The following is a 19,358-nucleotide window of genomic DNA, read 5'->3' on the forward strand; positions in this document are numbered from 1 at the left end:
AGCCGTATCGGATTTTTTGCAATGCGCCGCAATCTGAACGGACAGGTCGCATATATCCGACATTGATGTCATCCGGAGCCCAAACTACGCTCCACATTTCAGCCACGGTTCAGATCGGTTACATTTTTTCGTGCGGTAATGATGTGACGTCATCTATGGTGACGTTGTCATGAAATGAGATCGAAAAGCCTCACCTCTTCATTACCCCCAAATACTGTATTTCTATCTCCTACCAAATCGCACCACTGTAAAAATGCCTCAGACCATATTTACTTCCATCAACACTACATTGTGAGTGACGTTGTCTCTTCTTCTGTGTATGCGGGTGACTTTGGGGACGGATATGTTCACACAGCAAACAGACCGAGGTCACATTTATAATGTAATGTGAAAGCTTATGCAAAAAAATCGGATTTTACCCAAATATCCGAATTGAGCATTTAGATCTGCAGTGTGAACCTGCCTAAGGTTCAGGGTTCAACTCAGTTCGGGCTGGGTGGAATTGGTATGTTCTCTCCATGCTTGGCTTTTCTTCTGTACTTTTTTCCCCCTCCTTGCTCGTCCACCTTCCTCTTCGTGACATAAGTGTACTCATGGCAGACACTGAGGCACTCTTAAGAGCAAAGTCCCAGTCCAGACACTGGCTATCACGTCTGACTTTTTCCCCTCCTTGCTCATCCTCCTTTCTCCCTTTGACACATGCACTCATGGCCGACAACGAGGCACTCTAAACCGGCCATGCCAACACAGAGTCCCTGTCCAGATGCTGGCTGTCACCTCAGACATTTTTTGTCCCCCTCCTCGCTCGTCCACCTTTCTCTTTGTGACGTGTGTACTCATGGCAGACAACAAAGCACTCTAAAGCAGTCACACCAGCTCAAATTCCTTGTCTACACACTGGCTACCCCGTTTCACTTTTTTTTCCGCATTTTTGCTTGTCTTGCCTTGCTTTTCGTGATGTGTTGCTCATGGCTGACAACGAAGTGCTCTAAAGCGGCCACACCAGCTCGAATTTCCAGCCCAGATGCTGGCTATCACATCCGACTTTTTTCCCCTCCTTGCTCGTCGACCATTCTCTCCGACACATGCATGCACTCATTTCTAATAATGAGGCACTCTATAACAGCCACGCCAGCGGACTATATGAAGAGAAAACACATAGTCAGAGTGCAGGCATAGCTACGGTAGCTAGCTAACTGCAGTCTTTTGAGAAAAATGGATAGAAGTTTGAGATATTTCTGTTTTCCATGGAGTCCTCAAACACCACATGAAAGTGTTGTAATCTGTTGACATGGACCAAACAAGCCTCCTATCAGTTAAATGTGGGTCAAAGGTCCCAGCACACGTACGTGAGTAAATACCGCTGAGATTGGTGGGGTGGGGTGGGGGGGGCTGAGGGCGAGTGCGGTGTTTGTGCTGTCAGCTTTGGTTCCCAGCGGTGGCCCCTCCTGCACGGCTGGCCCCTCCCTGGCCTTTTGTTTGCGGACCCCCGCTCCCCCGTGGACTCTCTGGCCTTTCACATGCGACTGTGTCCAATCACCACCACCCCCTCATTCCCCAAACTTCAGACGTCTCCAAGCGGCCCGTCACCCCGGGAGAGAGACGAAAAGATGGAGCTCTCATAAAACACGCCCCCTCGTAAGCCACTACAAACTAGCTGATAATGGCTGCTCATGTTTTGTGGAAACTTCCTTTAATGCATCACAGAAATAAATCCTGTTCAGGGTCACGGGTGAGCTGAAGTTGATCCCAGCTGACTTTGGGAGAGAGGAATTTGGTTCATCTCTCTGCGCCATTCTGGATGATCTAGCGTACTGAGGGGTAGCCCTCTGACATGCGCTCGGCGCACCTGGAAATTTGGTGGCTGAAAGTAGACTAAATTTTTCGCCCGCTGTAACCATGTCAAAGTATTGCCACGGGAGTGTAACATGTAGCAGTTTTGGTGAAATCAATTCACTAAATGCATTAGTCTTATTGTCATATTATTCTACGGTGCCATGATGGATTGTGGGTGACACAATACATATGCAATCCTGGGGAAAGGCGGTCTCCAAGTGCCTACTTCGCAGATCTGTGAACTCCCTAAAACCAACTTTATTTCATCAGCCCATGGAGGTGTGCTTGCAGTTTCTTGTAAAAATATAAAAGCATTTAAAATAAATGAGACGATCTTCTTTTATTGGTGGGGAATCCGTTTGGCTGTGTTCACGCAAAAACTGCCGTAAAACACTCTTTTTAAAAGCGCCATGCTGCACTACCTTGCATGGGTCTGCGAAAATGCAGAAAGTTAGTCTAACCTGCCCCTGCGCAAATTTAGATTACACCTCATGCCAGACTTGCACTGGGCACAAAAATAGAGCCTGGAACCTCAGAAATGGGAGGTAGACCTAGTAACCCTGAATCCTCCGTGCTGCCTCTTTCTAAAAAAATTACCACAGAAAATACATCAAGGTCAGGAGTGAGCTAGAGTCAGAATAGCGGGGGTTCGCTATATTCATAAAACTTTGTACTTTTAAATTCAGTCGTTTTTTTTTTTTTATGTACATGAAACTTGGGCCTGTTGGAGAAGCTTTATGGACAGAGGTCTAATCCTGTTTAATTTGGTTGCCACTGCAACGGGATCATGACAGAATTCGGGCAAATTGAAATATTCTTTCTCCCCCCCTGCTGTTTCTCTTCTCTCTTTTTTCCGTCAGACGTTTGCTGTTCTGTTGTCATTGGACTGGATCACATCTTCCAAGGCTGCACCTGCCGTCTGCGACGTGTAATGGACGCTGTGATCATGTTGTTGACTCATGCCCATATGCACAACACATGGTTCTGTCACAGCCTCCGCCTACCAACATTCAGTCACGCTGCAGTGCCAAAAAATGACCTCTCAACACACCCACATAGATTTTAATGAACCCGGTCAAGAACACTATTTGATTGTATGGTTTTCACTGATGCAACAGACTGGAGATTTGCACACTTTTAATGACTAATTAAGTCTAAACAAAAACAATGTGGAAAAACCACCTTCGGTGTATTATGATGTTGATGATTATAATAATAATAATAATAATAATAATAACAATTATTATTATATATAGTTTATTTAACTCATTTGCTAGCTTGTACATTTAATATTACCGTCAAGACAACTTTACATGTGTTAAGAGTCAGTCATAGATGGATGTATCAGAGAGAATCCGGTCACTTTTCAATTTAAATTGTTTTTCAGCCTTGGATAATAAATGAACCGGAAGTACTGTACTTTTTAAAAATTTCTTTCATTTCTGGGGTCTGCCGCGACCCGGTCCACAGTGGCCTGCGGCCCGGTACCGGTCCGCGGACCGGTGGTTGGGGACCCCTGTTCTATGCGAGCAATCAACTCCCTCCTCGGGCTCCTCCTCCCTGCCGTCTACCAAGATTCCATCTCCTGTCTCCGCCTCCCAACAACTCACCGTCGCTCTTCCCTCCTCCTCCCGGCGGGAGCAGAGTGCAAGCGGGGCTGGGACATTCCAGGCTGGCTGCTGCTTCTATGACCCACCGAGCAAACTCGACACTGGCTCCAGAGGTGCGACTGTAGCGGAAGACCGCCTCCGCTTAGCGGCTCCTGATAAGTGAGCGTCTGGAGCCAACAAGTGTTTTTCCCCCCCTGTTTTTTTCTATACAAAATACACCAAGGGGAATAACGTCCACACCAGTGAAAAGTATTCCACCGTCCACCACCATCTCAGCTCCGGCTTCCCTCCCTCCAATTTCCCCATTTGTGGCACTTTGGCCGCGGAGCTTGCGACTCTTCCGCGGGGCTGAGAGGCACCACGCTCACCGGTGCGGTGGTCTCCGTGTCGCCCGCGTGGAATGGAGGGCCCCGCGCGGATTTTCCATCGTGATAATGCGTTTGGCTGCTGATACAGCCCACGGCAACCAGCGCTCCTGGAATAAAGGTAAGGACATCGGCGAGGAGGAGGCAGTGGTAGTCCCCACGGGGACCCGACTGACTGGATAGTCGCCTGGCTAGCAGATATGTTCGGAGAACAGCCTTGGAAAACAATGAAATGGTCAAAGAGAGCCGGGGACTACTTGCTGAGTGACTGGAGAGTGACGGCTAAAAGGTTCGGAGAGGGTCCGGGGAAAAAAGTCGCTAAGTGGCCGATGAAGGCTCTCTGAGAGCAGGGGGAAAGTTAAGAGAGAGGTTGTATGGATATCTTGTTGAGTGAGGGAGCGGTGAATGTTTGCAGTGGCCGTGAAGGTTCACCAAGGCGCGGGCAAAGTTTAGATAGGGGCCCGAGAGTGGTCGTTAAGTGGCCGGGCAAGGTGCATTGGAGCCCGGGGAAAGTACGGGGCAAGGCTCCGGTAGGTTGAAAAGATGCGTGGCTAGATTTTAAAAGGAACTTTGGGCACCTTTTGCATTTTATTTTCTTTTTTCCCCACTATTTTACATTTTAAGTAAACCGAGGAAGATACGGAAATATGTACCAAAGAAGCCTGAAAATATAAATTAAATATATGGATTAATTTAAATTACAGTATAAGCAGGATAAAGTGACTTTAAATAAAGTTTTACCAATACAGTGATTTAACACAACGCATGTATTATTTAGTTTAACATTCGTTGTCTTTTTATAATAAAAGATATTTTAAAAGCATATGCTTATTTATTTTTTTTTTTTAAAGTTTTTGCTGCTCAACATATTACTACACAGCTATTTACGAGACACTTCCAGGTGACTGAAATGCAGGAGAAACATTTCTGCTCAGAGAACATGTCTAAAAATGGTTATTATGTCCTCGGTTGGCGTGCTGGTGTCAACAGCATTAAAAAAAAAAGAAAGGGTCCAAACATGGAGTGTTGAATCATCACTTTGTACCAAAAGAAAACTTGGAGTAACACTTTGGGAGCCATATTTCCGCCACATTAAATCTGTTACAGTTTCTCTCTCAGCTCAGAGAGTTTTGATTGTTTTAAGTTGAGCGTGTGACATGAATCTGCGTCCACAGACCACTTTTGATTGAATTTAAGGTAAAATCTCCATAGATAAAAGTAGACTTATGTTTAACATCACAGTTTGAGGGACGTATCTAATAGTAAATCCATATGAATGTAAACAGTACTTGCCATATATTTACTTCCAATTCTGATTTTAGAATTCTGGTCTTCAGTTTGACACCTGTGCCTGAATCAGAAGGAGAAGTTACTCTTAAAAGAATGATTTGTCTCGTTTTTTTCTTGTCGCTGATTAATATGTCAGATTCACATAATTGCTGTTTTAGCTTAAGTACGTTGCCGGATAATTTATGAATAGTACACCACTTTAATGGGGTTTTTTTTGTCAGCAAACTGAACACTCCAAACAAGTGATGGGCAACAAAGGATCCAATGGGAGTGGAGTGTCGGTGCGACACACATGGCCGCCCGTGCATAATAACGCCTTCGAGTTCAAACGCTGGCCGTCGCTTTGTGCTGTCAATGGGCAACAAGCAGACACTTCCGACGCCTTTCAAATCCTTTCAGCGATCGCTGATATCGGCGAGTTGCTCTTTTGTCGCACAGAATCACATGGAAATCCTCGTTATGACATGTTCTTTCATTTTCTGCCCCCTGAAATGTAGTTATAAGTGCTATTTTTCCTTAAATTCCCTCTTAGCGTCTTCATTGACACATTCTCAAAACCAAAAAATCGAAACGAAGAAATGATTAGCCAACAGAGGCAATATGTGTAGTCATACAAACCCGAAAATGAGCTAAAAACACTTCTTACGCACCACTAGGGCACACACCTTCAAAAACAGGTCAAACCAAAGACGTTTATATCAATCATATTTGGTCATGGCAATGTGAAAGTTAACTAAAAACACCTCTCATGTACCTCTAGGGGTGCACACACAGTTTGGGAATCCTTGTGAGAGATAGATAGATAAAGAGGTTTAGATAGCTAAGCAGTAGATGCACCTTTTACAAACTTTACAAACAAAAGAAAAAAATGTCAAAACAGAGCCATTAATAACCATTGAAGGCATCATGTTTAGTCACGCAAACCTGCAGGGTGTTTTCCCCCCGTAAGATGTCGTTATAACCTCTGTTTTCTCACAAATTCACCCTTGGTGACTTCGTCGAGCTGCTGCACCTCTTCTCCCCCGCACACACCTTCGAAACCAAAAAAAACATCAACATAAAAAGTAATTAATAGCTGTGAAAGTCATCTTGTTAAATCATGTAAACCCACAAATGAAAACAAAAACAAACAGTTCACGTACCCCTGTGGGTGCGCACACCCCGGTTTCAGAATCCGTGCTGGAGATAGTTGAAGAGGAAGTCAACGCAAACATTTTTTTTCAAGAATATGTTCTATGCAAGCTCACTTGTTGAAACAGGGCATTCTGATAAATATTGCATTTGTGGAATAAGTGTTAATCGACTTGTTTTTAGCCATCTCTGGCTAATTTTGTCATTTTGTCTTCTTTCGACTAAAAATGACTCCGATTCAGAAAACAGGTCAGCCGTGATTGGTCGTTGTGAGCAGTTGTGATGTCATTTTCAGTGAAACAGAAAACAAAATGGCCACCCCCAGAGATGGCTAAAAACAAGTGCATTTTGCTGCTTAACCTATATTCCACAAACGCAAAAATAATCAGAATGCCATGTTTCAACTACTGGGCCTGTTGGGAACATATTCTTAAAAAAAATGTTTGGGTTGACTTCCGCTTTAAATAGGTAGATTTATTATCAGATAAATATCTATAGGTCAGCCTTTCCCAAACTTTTTAAGCCATGTCCTTTAACATACCAACGTAGTTGCCGCACCACCTATCACCCATAAAAAAAAAAAAAAAAATGAAACTTCGAAAAAGAGTTCAAAACAAAACCATTAATAACTCTTAAAGCTATCATGTGTAGTTACACAAACCTGCAGATTTTTTCCCCCAATATCATTTGAGTTTCTGCACAAATTTAGTGCGTTAACAGTTGAGTTGGTGCACCTATTTCTCCTCTGCACTTAACCTCAGAATTGAAAAACATCAACACTGCCATTAATAGCTGATAAATACATCATATTTAGTCATGTAAAATCTCAAATAAAAAGAAAAACAATCAGTTCTCACACAGATAGTTAGATGTATTATAGACAAATAGCTATATAAAATCATCTCCTCAACTTCGTAAACTATGCATCAATATCCTAGCACCCCATCTCCAGAAAAACTAAAAAAACGGAAGAAAAAAAATCAAAACAAAGCCATTAAAGCCTACAATTCAAAGCATCATGTAACTTTCCCAAACATTTTAACACAACTCCTTCAGCATCCCAAAATGGTAAATGAGCTGTCACTTGTATAGTGCTTTTCTACCTTTGGTACTCAAAGCACTTCACACTGTACCTCATTTACCTACTGATGACACAGCATCAGGAGCAACTGGGTGTCAGTATCTTAAACAGAGTTGGCTCACCTCTTAAAACAAAAGCAAAAAAATTGTATACCATGCGACCATTGCACGTTTAGTCTTACGCACCACAATCCCTGCTGTTGAAAGATATACTAGATTTCTTCATATAAAGCAACGTTTCCCAGGCTTTTTATACCATGCACCCTCTTAATCATTCCAACAGAGTTGGCACACCCCTTTTATCCCCCCACACACCCTGAGAACCAAAAACTAAAAAATTATACCAAACTACCTTGAGGACACGCACCACAGTTTGGGAATCCTTGTTTGGACCTAGTCAAATTTAGCATAAACTTGTCAGTTTGAAATTATAAACATGAATATTTTGGGTGACATTCAAACTATCCGTTATATTTTTAGTTTTGTGATGCTAACACTACTTTTAGCGCGCCCTCCTGAATCCTGTTTTTTGTTTCCACACTGACGCTGGGACATTAATAACTAAGCCATTAGCGGGCCTGACTCTTATCGGACAGGCAGGGAACAAAGCACAACGATGCCATTAAGAGTGCGCACATCCACTTTTGACTATTAGTGTGCCTTCTAACGACAAACACATGTTGCCGTAGCAGAGCTATGTTAAGTGGGCACTTTTCGATGGGAGCATGTAATAGTACCAAGCTCACACAGGTACACATGCACTATTACAACCACACAAGAACTTTAATGTCCACCAATGGTACTCCGTGCGATAGCTGTTAGCACCCACCCCGACCCTGTACGTTCAGTTATCTGAAAGCAGATAAAAGATTATTTTCATGTTCTTATATGCCAGATAATCAAGCTAGCAAAATATGTCACCTGCTCATCATGCTAGGTTATAATGCAAACAACCAGCCTGTTATGGTATGCTATTCAGTTGCTGCTTACTAATCATGTTAGTAATTATTTGCTAGCCATGCTAACTGACTATGTAGCCTGCTAATCAAGCTTGACAAATATGTTGTTTAGAAAAAAAGCCCGCTTGTTATTGTTTGTTTGATTATTAAGCCGGTAGGGCTTTTACAAGATTCCACTCTCATTCAGAAAATCACCAATGAAACATTACTGATGAACAGTACAAGTGAAAAGACAAAATATAAACAGTACAAGTGGAAAGACAAAATAAAATTAAATGTAAACAATGTTATTCCAACAAACTGCTTATTTAAAAAAAAATAGAAGAATGAAGTATGCGGATGCTGGCGAAGCTGTAAAAGCATCAATTACTATTTTACAAGTCACTATTTAAAAAGTCACTATTTAAAACATATTTTGACTCAATAAGATATTGATACTCCCATTTTTTGTAAATATAGTTATTGCAAAAGGCTTCTTTCTCTTTTGTTACTGTCTAATTTGAGCAGCTAGCCATTAACAGTTGATAAGCACCACTGCCAATAGCGATCTGGACCCTTCGCTGGAACATCTTGGGGGGTTTACCACTCTGCCCTCATCCCCACAAGTAGCCTTGCTTGCCTTTCGTACATCTATTATCTTCCATGACATTGACATTTGCTGTGGAGGCCAGACGACTATCAGTGGTTAATCGTCGCGTCTCCTTTGGCGTTACAAAAAGAGCATACAAATACGTGGATAGCCCGTAATAGGTACACTTTTAACAAAATCCTTTTTTTTTTTTTTAGTGATTTGTGTCAAGATTAGTGTCCAGACAGTGGACCTCAGTTTGTAAATCGAGGGCCTCAAAGCATGGCTCGCTTGTTTATTTGAGCTTGCACTTCATTCTGTCACTGAGTTGATCTCTGCCTCAGAGAAGTCCCAAGAGTTGTAAAAACACTGAGATAAATCTCAGATTTTTTTCATCACTGTCACAATATTTTGACATGGGGAATGACTGGCTCTCCAGATCGCCTTCCGAATCCTAAATGGCGAAATGATTAAAATTTAGCTTCCCCGCATTTTGACCTCCTCAACTTCTCCGCCCAGCGCTGCCTGTTTGCTAACGCCAGCCCCTGTATATCACGGCCCGGGCCCCCGCCGAGTGGAAGCTGAGGGCAAAGGGGGAGTAGTTGGCGCTGTGCCAAAGAAACCCCCATGATCAAGGAGCCTCCGGGTGCTGATTGACAACACCGAGCAGCCAGGAGGAGCTGAGGGGTAACGACTGGGAATGATGAGCCATTCTCAAAATTGAGTCCACGTGATGGTTGGCTGGTGAACATACACCTTCATAAAAGAGATTCAGACATTTAAAGACCTTGATGCTTCTTTTTAAACATAGACAACATAGACCCTCTTGGAAAGTAAAAATAATTAGATTGAAGAACCTGTGTTATGCTATGCTATGCTAATTATTCACTGAAAAATTCACCTATAGTGGGTTTTGTGCTCTTTCTGAAATTCTACAAGATGTGGCAAAACCCCTATCTATATGAAAGTACTACAGTAATTGGTGAAAAGGAAGTAAGTGTTCTCAAAAGAGAGACGAGCTTTGTATGTCAGGGTGGAGTTAAATTTAGCTGGGGCCAGTTATTTTCAAGTGTAATGATGTAGGATGAGTTTTGTAAGTTATTTGAGATCATTGTTGTTTACAGTATTTATTATTTAAACTATAAATATAGGCACTTATATTGACATTTTGAAGGGGGTATCAATTACTTTCAGTTTTTCCTTAGCAGGGGGTTACTATAACAGCTTTTGATTTTTTTTTTAAAGAGAAACTTGGGCTGGTGTGATTGCGAAGGCAAACAAGCAGCTTTTTTCAAGCAGCAGGAACAGATGTTCTGCAACAGCCGCTGGAAGGCAGAGAGGGTTAGGCGGTACCAGCTGGACGCGGGCCCGGCTCGGAGGTCTGCTTCTTCTCTGAGGTTTTGCTTGTTGGTGTAATGAAAATACAGACTTGCTCTAAATATACACAGAAAACGATAAGGGGATACAAACCACAAACACACAACTCAAGAACTGATTGTGGAAGTCTACGTCAGACCGGGTCTTCTTCAACCGACTGCAAACTAGTCTGAGCTGCGTGAAGCCGCCTCCTTAAGCCACGCTATTTGAAGTGACTATAAATACCCTTTATTATGTACTTGGAACCATCTGAGGGAGCGCCTTTTGGTGAGCTGTAATGTGCCGTATGCGCATCGAACATTTTGCAGAGCGCCACATCGACCAGATCAGAGTGAGCGAAATGCGGGCTTTGATGCAATACAAAAATACCTTTTCATTATCAGGGTCGGTTGGGGTTCATTGTGTCTGGTGTGGATTTGAATTCTGTTGCATCTTCAGCCTCTTCCTGTTTGCGAGATTCCCGGAAGTGACCCGACTAAATATGCCTCGGCGGCAGGCCCCTAGTAAGTTTGCTTTTTTCTCTGCAAGAGACCGCAGCTTTCTATTTCAAATGTTTCGAAAGCCAGCCAGTCACATCTGACTTTGGTTTTGGTGGGGACAAGCAGGACTATATTAAGGCCAAAATGAGCGGCATTGGCGACAGGTTTGAAGGGCCTTTTTTGTCCCAGCGACCCGCGGTCTGCTGGTTTCGGGAGTAATAGGAACTAGGGTTGCTTGGCACCGATCTGTGGAATATTGGCCTCCTGTGACAATCAATCACTGTCATCTCTGTTGCAGTCCACGGTAGCAGCTTACAAACTATACAAAACCATGCGTTTTCTATTAAGCTACCAAAATCGCTGGTATTGCAATTGTATTAATGTTCTATTTTTTTCCATCCCAGTGGAAGTTCTCTGTTCATTTTCTACTGGTCTTTGTTAGCGCTACACAGTTTTGTCATGTTCACATCATGAATTAAAGTAGTTCCGCACCTAAGGCGAAAATGGTGTGAAAATGTCATGTCACTATTTTGTGACCAAAATTTGAGCTGGGCCACCTTCCACTGTGGTTCGTATGACTGCAACAAATGTCTCTAAAGTCTTCTTCCGATAGTTTTTGTTCTTCTTCTTCACGTCTTCTTTCCTCCATTAGTTTATAATAGCAGCAGACACCAGACAGCTGACTCGAAAAGACAACTATTACTCTAAGAATTGCTAAATACACTAGTAATGATAGTTTTGATTTTAAAGGATCATACAAATCATGATATTTGAGCACAGTTGATTTGGTAAACTGTTTCATCCCAACTTCACTTGGCGTTCTGATTTCGACGTAAGATAGTTTCTCTTTTTTCCAGCTGTCCAGAATGAAAAAGATGACAGGCTGTACATTAAGGCCGAAACGAATGTCAACCAGGTGACGGTTTGAATGGATGTTTTTGTTCCAGGGTCATCATTTAAAAAATGTCCTGTATCTAGAAGTAAAATGGTGTGAAAATTTTACATCACGATTTTAGTAATCAAGATTTGGGTTGCCTTCTGCCATGCAGTATTTGGTATGGCTGTAACATGCCTCTGGCGTCGTCGTCTTCTTTGTATTCTTCTACGGTTCATGTCTTCTGTCTTAGTTTTCTGCAGTTGTGATGTGCACTGGCTGGGAGACAACTACTACTCTTATAGGTGCTGGATACGGTTATAAGGATAGTTAAAATTTTAAATGGTTGCAGTTAGTTTTACTGCTGTATTTGATCACAGTTTATCAGTAAACAACATCATCCCAATTTTGCTCTATTCCTGTGTATGACCTATTCTGATTTCTACAGAAGCCATTTTTTTCCCCTGTCTGACGCAACTAGGGTCCATTGGCAAAGATCCGCGCAATTATGGACTCATGTGACAATCAATAACTGCCATCTCTGTTGGGGTCCACAGTAGCAGCTTACAAAAGATGGGAACGCGTTACACGAGACCATGCATTCTCTGTTATTATATTTCGTTTATTGTCGTGAAGTCTTGTTATTCTTGGCCATAACCGAAACATGTTGGACTTTTTAGACTTTCTGAGCCAGTGCCAGGAAGGTGAGACGCGGCTGATGCGTCTGTTTATTGACACCAGCCGGTTTGTTTTGTGATCTCCCGATTGGTGCACAATAAGCAAGAGCAGCGAGGATAAACATTTAGACAAACTATATAGAGCGTTTGCACACTCTGTTTGGGAATGCATATTTGTCTTTGGGTGCTGGTTTGTTTGGATTTTTTCAAGAGATTTGTGTGTCGGTGAGGAAGACTAATTATATTTAATGTCTTTACAAATGTTTGTTTTTGTTCTGGCGGGCCAACCGGAGCGTTTGCAGAGCAGTTCCTCTATCCTGTGAATCCTCGCCAACCCCCCTGCCCCCGCAATGTGAGCACCATGAATCCACTACAGAGACCCATTTATCACAAGTTTCTCCTAAAGTCTGTTTTCTTTCGACTTTCTTAAAAAACACGTTGTTAGTATTTGTGTTTTAACTTTTTGGGCATCAGCCATGGATATATCGGGTGGAGGCTGACCAGAGACTGTTGTCTGCCGCTTGTTGCCGCGGAGACATGTGCAGTGATGGAATCCAGGAGAGTCAGGAGGGAAGGGGGTTGTGTGCATGGCAGCTGGATCAGATCACTACATGCCCTACACAACAGATTCTGACTCCCCCCGGTGAAGGTGGACTTTCTGGCAAACTTGATCCTCCCCTTGCATCAACGCCTTTTCCCCATCATCTCTGGAGGCAAGGCTGGGTTGGAGGAATGTCTCACCTGGTGCAGGGAATCAGACTCTTGGCACATGTCGGAGGTATTATAACACTCCCCACGGGCAAGAGGGCCCCTTTGGGCATTCCTCTCTTACATTGGAATTACCTTTTGGTCCGAGCAGGCGTCCCACTGTGGGCTGAAAGGCCTGTGAAGTCAGCTGGAAGGACCGGGAGCGCTCCCACAAAGGCATTGGGTTGTTAGTTATTTGCAAAAGGTCCGGAGGTGGCCTTGTATGGCGGCGATAGTCTGGGATCAGTTTCCTGTGTCCGAGGCCCTTATTGAGTTTCGCCACTGTTGGCTAATCCGGCTCTCGGAGGACCTTGGGAAACGAGCGTACCTCCCACTGGCCCCTGTACCTCTCCCCCTCGCAGGTTCCCAAGGGAAACAAGACATTGCAGAACGATCTCCAATTAAGAGCAGCCTTAAATACTGTACCATTCAGCCACGGTCTCACCAGCCTCCTCCCCTTCTTATGCCTCTTTGCTCTCTCGGCCAAAACGCCTCAGGGTAGAATTAGCGTTGTCTCCCGTGTCTCGGCGCTGGCACTTTTGGGAAGGGCTTGGGAGGCGTAGGTGTGGGGATAGGAGATGAAGGAAGTTGGGTACTGTGTGTCCTTGGTAAATAGGGCTTTGTGGGATGTGACTCTGCTCCCCTGGGGCCTCCCTTTTTCGTTCCTGATACCGCATTGCAGCCACACCGTCACGGCCACGGCTTCTTTGGGCCCTGAGACCCACACGACCTCGCCGTCACCCCTGCTTTGCCTCCACTGTCGACTCTGTCCTCCTGCAGCCTACAACTTCTACCAGTTTAATGACTTTTCCCTCTTGCAGATAGGTCTCTTCTTCCTTTGCAACTAATTCCCTACACAATTACAAATCCCGCCTCTTTCTTTGAGTGTGTGAAGCAGAAAGCGTTAGCTCACTGCTTCCACTCATTACGGTAGTTTCATCCGTCGCCCCAGGCTGCCTCTCCAAGTTCATCCTGACAAATAATGGACCCCCAGTGTCCCGCATGGAGACTCTTGGAAGTACAGTGATACCTTGACTTAGAAATGCCCTACCTTATGAGTTTTTCGAGTTACAAGCTGTTGGTTTGTGTTTTTTTTTACTTGCATTGCAAGCCAAAATTTGAGGTAAGAGCAAGCTTGAAGCAAGAAAATGGAGGCACTCTTATGCATTTGCATATGGACAAGGAAAGCCACAGCAGCTTATGCACTTTCAGCCATTTACTGAATGCGACAGTCAAACACAGAAATACAATATGAGAACATTCACAAGGAGCTGCTTTAGGCTACAACTCCCTCCAGATGCTCACACACAAACTTACTGACCAACCTGACTCCAGCTCCTGACGTAGCTGACACTTAACACAAACCGGGTCCTGGGATTAATTCAATTCAGTGTGCCAATGTAGTTGGGACTGAATCATCAGTGCGTTTATTGGCTGGAGTGGATACGAACGTGGCCCTTATCTGAGATTTGAATGAAGATTTATGTTGGGCCTTGACAAACTTTCACCTCTCTGTAACCTCATCTCCTTCTTAGGCTTCCCGTCTTCTTGTTTTTGCATTTATCTCCCATCATTGCGTCTGTCCTTTCCACTGGCTTTGCCTCTGTGTTGAGTTGAGGAATGCAGACTCCCTTCGTGCATCCTAGGGGCGAGTGCGGGCAGGTTCGGGGTATACAACGTTGGTTGGCTTCTGCTTGCTGGTCACATTGGTCGACCACCACACCAGGAGTGACCTTAAAACCAGCCACTTTAAATCGTCCTTTCGCTCAATGCGAAGTTGGTGTGCAATTGTCTGGATTTGGTTTCTGTGTCTGTCTCAGTGCGGTGAGGAGATTTGATCTCATTCCCACTGGCCCACAATGTTTGTCGTTGGCTTCCACTCAGCTGTGCCGTCTTGTGAAGCTGAGTTAAGAGCACCAGTTGCGACCTGTTTTGCCTCTGCCCTGCGGCTCTTTGATGCTCCACCGCATCGCCTTTTATTGTCCCTGTTTACCAAATGGGACAGGGATATGAGCCGGGCCCACATGGGGGCTGATGGGGCTTTAAGGAGTTCCTGCAGGTGCTCTAAAACCCCACTAAACTTGAACCCCCAACCCCCCCCGCTCCTCCTCTGCTTTCCCTGAGGGCAACCTGTCAGTATGTTTATTTTCTCCTGTGTCAGGACCTTAGCTCCCTCTTATCCACTGGTGGGGGGGATGAATGGTGCTATCCCTGTGTTGGAGTTCTGCAGCACAGTGAATAGTAGGTGCTATCGCCCTTGCAGGGATCGCTTCATTTAAGAGTGTTTGGAGAATGGTGGCATTAAAAGATGATTGTCAAGATTTAGTAAGTTTCTTGAGAAAAACTGATGTTTTCCATTGCCTGAATGCACCTAAGCCAAGTGCCAGTCAAACATTTGGTTAACATACATCAGCTCAGTTGCCCCAAAAAAAAACTTTCTAGATGAACTACCTGACACTTTTCTCATTTCTTTTAATAAATCTGTATGTATCTGTAGCAGATTAATGATTCTACATTTGGAATTTACTGGTCTGGACACCTTGAGTGTTGTATTAGTGGAAGCATCAGTGCTAATGCTAATTAGTATTGCTTCTTTGGATACAATTACCACTTTGGTTTGTATGGCAGGTGGTACAATAAGGAAAAGAGTGTATGTTGTCAATGCGCCCTCTAGTAATAATGATGGACAAACCGGTATGTCTTTTGTGTTGTGTTAGCAATAGAATTGGTGGTATTTAGGGATGGCACTATGAAATAGTTTTAGAATCTATTGAATGTTACACCGATTTTTTTTATGCATTATCGGCTAAAAACCTATTTTTATACAATTTTATTGCGAGCGGCTGTGGCTCACTAGTAGAGCGGGTCGTTCAGCAACCGCAGGGTCGGCTGTTCGAATCCCGCTCTACCTGAGTCATGTGTCGTCGTGTCCTTGGGCAAGACACTTCACCCATCTTGCCTCCAGTGCCACTCACACTGGTGTACAGCTGGGTATGAATGTTCGGTGGTGGTTCGAAGGGCCTTTAGGCCCACACTGGCAGCCACGCTTCCGTCAGCCTGCCCCAGGGCAAGTGTGGCTGCATACGTAATTTACCACCACCAGAGCGTGAATGTGTGAGCGCATGAATAATGTATACACTGTAAAATGTCTTTGAGTGTCGGGAAAAATGCACTATGTAAAAATCTGATGCATAAAAATAAGTGTCAGTTCAAATCAACTGCTTTTTGTTTGTTTTTGTTTGAGTTGCATTTCTTTTAGTGTAAAATATGGCTTATCGTTATGAAATTACCTATTTATAAGAACTACAAATTTCCTATATTTGCCAAGATCACTTGATTTTTCACTCTATCATACTTTTTGGATTAGCCCGATTTGGTAGTGCTAGCATTGAACACAGCGTTGCTATATAGAGGTGTTTGGATCAGCATGGACAGCCCTCTGTGCTAACGTTACTTTTCAGAGTTGTATGTGATGCCTGGAGCATTAAGTTGTGACAAGCTAACTAGTTGGGTTTTTTTTCTACCTTTTTTAACCTTTAGCTTTTCAAGTGTTTAGTGTTTGGACCAGCCTTTGCACCTCCAATGTGGTGTTTGTGTTTAGTATTTGTGCTAATATTACTCCTCAGGGGTTATGCATTGCCTGGAGTGATATAGTTATAAGAAAAATAAACGGACTTTTGCTGCTAGTTTTGCTTCATTCCCTCCTTTCTTTTCTACAATAAAGGTGGACCAACCGAGATATCCCTTTTGTTGCAGGGTTTTTCCTGTGTCCAAAATTGCGAGGCAGCTGCTTCCGGCTAATTTTGTGCCGCCTCCAGCCAGAGCGATTGATATTGTTCAACACATCGTGATTGATGTCTGTGGCAGCAACGTAGTTTATCTGGAGTTGCAGCGTTCACCGCTATAGCAGGCCTGGCCAACCCGTGTCTCTTTGCCCGGTTTCATGCGGCTCTTAAAGCCCTTTTCGCTCTGAACTTGCAGTTGTCAACATTCAATTTGTATGCGGTGAGGGGCGGCACCACAGAAAGGAGCGATGCTGGCGGGCGCTGCGCGTACTCGCACGTCTGCCACGATGGCTAATCCCCTCGGATTGAAACATATTCTACTTGACGGTGACACCGTCGAAAGCGTTTCCGATAGGAGAGGGGCTGACAAGCGATTAATTGCTATTTTGGCGGCATGAGGACAATGGAGGAAGCCTTGATAAATAAAGTGCATTTACTGTATTAACACTGAAAGATGCATCTTGTATCATCTTGATTTGCCTTTTTGAATTGAGCAAAGACTGGGCTTTCTTTTGTAACAATGAAAGAAACCAGTTGGAAAAGCCTCACTTTTTACTTCCTGGTAGGTTGCTACCTCAGGACTTCCAAATATGGGCACGCTGTTGCACGTATGATAAAGGGCTTGTCCAAATGTGACGATTGAACAGAATAACATTCGAAAAGCGAGGTACCAGGTACGTGCATCTCACACATTCACTTTGACACAAATGAGATCGAGGGAAAAAACATCAAGTAGTGTTGCCTATCAAGTTCACCACAGGACGTTTTAACAGTTTTTATTGACTGGCAACCTCATTAAAAAAACAAACAAACAACATAAAATAGTTTATGTGCGCCCACATGTATAATGTTGCTCTTTGCAGTAACAGTTTAAAAATTGTGGCTCTAGTTTTAATCATTTAATGCTTTAATGTGAAATAGTCATTCTTATCGGAACTCTTAACTTCAAGTATGTTGTATGTTGCTGTCAAAGAAAGTGAGTCCGAATTTACAGTATACATGCGCGTCATGGCGCATGGACAGGATGTTGCCATCTCTGCCTCAGTTTGAGAATACTAAGAAAACTCCTGTGTTGTGTTAGCATTAGCTTTGTCAACAACTGTAGTTGCAGTAGATCGGTATTGCATATTAAAGTAATGCGTCGGTTTGTGGTTAGAAACTAGAAAGTTAATTCTTGCCAACTGCCGGAGCTAAAACACAACAATTCCTTACTGCTGCTTTACTGCGTCAATGACCAGTCTTGACGGGACTGGTCGTCTTCCCCTAAGCACGTGTTGCTGCCAGCATCAGTAGGACCCTCGCTAATGGGATTTTGGGGTTGACACCAGATATCCTAGTGGTGTGTGTGTGTGTGTGTGTGCCTTCATAGTGGCGGATGTCAGAGAAAAGTCAACCAGATAAGCGGGAAGATGGATGCCCTCGTGCGCTTCCTCGCAGCGCCAGATGGACGGGCCCGATAGGCAGCTGTGTGTGTGTTTACACAAGGACGACCGGTCGCCATAGCGCTCGCAGGAACGGACGGGAGGCGTTTAGAGTATAGCGCAGGGCCTCCGCAAACTTTTGTGCTCAAGGCCAACTTTTGGATTTCTTAAAACTGACAGATGCGCCTGGTCACAAAAATAAATATGCAATATACAATGTGTTGGTTTGTTGTAAAATTATAAACATGTCTATTTTTTTATTTCATTGTTTGTGATAATTAAAAAAAAACCTTTTAATTTTATGAATATGTAGTTTCATTCATATTTTGATTATATATTGATCATTATTTCCAATTAACTATAAGGTGTTTTCCTGTTATTTAATGGAAAGCAGGCTATGTATTTTAAAATAGTTTTACTTATTTATGTGAAATAAGTAAATTCATGGTTTTAAATGTATCTGAAAAATCTTTCATTTTTCATATTTTATCATTGACAATACTTAAATTAATCAATTTCTTATTTTAAAAGCCCGTTTCCAGTATGTCAAATTGTTTTATTTTCACCCCAGCCGGGTCGCCTGGGTTGAGGGGTTCTGATGTTGAAAGACCCGAAACCCCCGACTATCCTAGGATAGATGGATGGATCAAGTACAGTGTTGAATTACCCGCCGTTAAATGTTTATGTAGAATTTTACCTTTCATCTCAAATTTTTTACTTGCAAGAAAACAATGAAATTGAATGACATCAATCAATACAAACATAAACAATTAATATTCATTGGCCAATTTTATGAAAAAAGGGCTACATTACTGCATCAAATATAGGGTGCTTCCCCCCCCAAAATAAATGGGCCCCAACTTTCAATAGACATAATTTCTTAATTAAAAAAAACTAAATTACACAATTAAACACAACTTGAGGTAACTTGTTTATTGTATTTAGAACATCACATTAAAACATTATACTCATTGGCCTTCTTCAGAAATCCATTTCAAATTTCCAAATCCAAATTTTCTTTTTTTTATGGGTCACCCTGTATTACAGGAGGAGTCTTGATAATGTAAATGCTCGGTGGGGCAGACCTATAGAACAGAGCAAGCCATACTTTGCTCTCTCCCGGTATACACTAGAGCAGGGGTGCTCAAGTCCGGTCCTC

The 19,358-nt window shown here is 43.2% G+C and overlaps 1 protein-coding gene across 1 annotated transcript in view; it reads left to right on the forward strand.

The window, feature by feature from the left end:
• Nucleotides 1–3,297: 3,297 nt before the first annotated feature.
• cdon (cell adhesion associated, oncogene regulated) overlaps nt 3,298–19,358 on the forward strand; it is a 42,346-nt gene continuing 26,285 nt past the window's right edge. Inside the window, exon 1 of the mRNA XM_086034881.1 lies at nt 3,298–3,932. The gene's annotated coding sequence lies outside the window, so the exon portion shown is untranslated. The remainder of the gene's footprint in view (nt 3,933–19,358) is intronic.

Source organism: Filicampus tigris, chromosome 7 (genome assembly GCF_054856515.1).
Source record: "Filicampus tigris isolate MCC_2025a chromosome 7, RoL_Ftig_1.0, whole genome shotgun sequence".
In the NCBI taxonomy this organism is placed as follows: Eukaryota; Metazoa; Chordata; class Actinopteri; order Syngnathiformes; family Syngnathidae; genus Filicampus; species Filicampus tigris.